This window comes from Nanorana parkeri, unplaced genomic scaffold (genome assembly GCF_000935625.1).
Source record: "Nanorana parkeri isolate BGI_ZX_2015 unplaced genomic scaffold, ASM93562v1 scaffold1241, whole genome shotgun sequence".
In the NCBI taxonomy this organism is placed as follows: Eukaryota; Metazoa; Chordata; class Amphibia; order Anura; family Dicroglossidae; genus Nanorana; species Nanorana parkeri.
The window spans coordinates 274152-276186 of NW_017307509.1; the positions used below are offsets into that span (position 1 = coordinate 274152).

Consider the following 2035-nt stretch of genomic DNA (forward strand, 5'->3'; position numbering starts at 1 on the left):
ATATATATATATATATATATATAGAGAGAGATGCACCGCTACCGGTTTTTCGGTATCAAGTACGAGTACCTATATTTTTTTTCCGGTACTCGCCGATACCGAAAGTCCCATCAAGGAATCCAGGTGGCGTGTAATGACTCATCGCCCGGCTTCCTGATTAGCTGGTAAGCCGGCTCCCTGCTCCCTCGAGGAAGCAGGGAGCCGACTTTCTTGCCAATCAGGAAGCCGGGGGGCGGTAATGACTCGCTGCCCAGCTGCCTGATTGGCCAGCTTCCCGACCAATCAGGAAACCGGGCGGGGAGTCATTAGCCACAACCCCCCCCAGCTCCAAACTCCCTCATCACCAGGTGACGAAGAAGCATGGAGCTGGCTTTCTGCTCAATCAGGCTTCCTGATTGGCCAGCTTCCCCACCAATCAGGAAGCCGGGAGGTGAGTCATTACAGGCCGCCCGGCTTCCTGATTGGCCGGGAAGCCGGCTCCCTCGTCACCACTTTTTTAAATTATGGATAGGTCATGGAAGGGTTAAATTATCTTTCCGGTTTTAATCACCTTGGGCATCCTATTGATCCTGGTGAGCACTGACACTGGGACAGGAAGTGATTGGAAATCCAATATGGTCCCCAGAATAGGAACAAGGGATATCTTCCAATGGGGACACCTGCAACAAATGTCAAAGTGGGGATTTCCCTTTATTTTAGAGAGATTTCCTCTTACATCCCGATGCTGATTTATTAAGCTGCAATTGCCTTAAGGGTAGTCTAAGGCGTGCCAAAGTGGACCCTCAACCAATATTATGTCATTTTAACATTTCTTAGGCCCTATTCGGTAATCCTTAAAGGAGAAGTGCGGGAAGAGTAGAAAATACTCTCCCCGCTGCTTAGAGGCGGCGTGGAACACTATGGCTGTCACATGCCAACTCCTCACTGATAGCTGAGCGATCATGTGACCGTTAATCGCTCAGTTCTTGGTCTCTTCTCCCAGCAGAGAGCGGTGACTGTCAGTCCACTTCTGCTTCTCCAGCACTCATTGAAAGGACAGACGAGGACGGGGCAGGCACAGCGCGCTCTGGCTCTAGAGAAGCAGAGCCAACTATAAATCAGGCATTCAGGCGGATCCCAATAATTTTGGGATCCGCCTGGGACTAGGGTTGCCACCTGTACGGGATTCACCCGGGTTTTGAATCCTGTGTCCAGGTTTCATGGCAGCTGAGACCCGGACACATGATGTCAGGCAGATAGGGGCAACCAAAATTAATATAGGGGCTACTGCCCCCCCCCCACTGAAAATAGTCTTGACTGTGATATTTACATATGAATGGGTGACACTATTTACATATGAATAAGCCGCAACTCATTCCCCCCAAAAAAATCTCTATGCGTCGCTAGAGTGTTCGGGTTTTGCTGAAAGAAAAGGTGGCAACCCTACCTGGGACAGCTCTGCACTGTCAGCAGTTTAGCATTAGCCCGCTATCTACTAACCTTGGGTCACAGGAACATATTAGCAAATGTCCTCCTGTGGCCCAAAGGAGAAGTAAAGCCACAAAACAGGTTTGACTTTACTTCTCCTTTAAGTGATACTGCGGCATGGGGAATGGGGGCCATTAGGTTTTCTCCGGCAGTACGTACATTGCAGGCTGACACTACGCCGTCTCCACCAGCGCAGATCATGTTGGTCTTCACGGTCCTTCCCCACCAGTCAGACAGGGAGCAGGTGTCAAAGTCCACAACCAGGAGAAGAGCTTGCTGCAAGGAATCTGCGCCGGGTCCGCCGGCTACAAATAAAAAATGCATCATATTAACATACATAAGTCTTTCTATTTATTGTTAAAGTGTTCCTGACTTTAGAAAGAATGATCGTACCCAGGGGCTAATGTATAATCGTTCCATCCAGCGTATAGCTGGGCGAATGCCATTCGCATGGCATTCCTATGCTCCTCACCTCCATTTAGTAGCAGTAGTGCTGTGTGAACGATATTTGTCCGGCTGTATAAAAGATTTAGAAATCTGCCCTCATGTAATCACCACCAATAAAAGG

General features: G+C 49.0%; 1 protein-coding gene across 1 annotated transcript in view; it reads right to left on the reverse strand.

Moving 5' to 3' along the window:
- The window catches only part of LOC108797189 (chymotrypsin-like elastase family member 2A), a 12020-nt gene that overhangs the window by 986 nt on the left and 8999 nt on the right, over positions 1-2035 (reverse strand). The window lies entirely within an intron of this gene.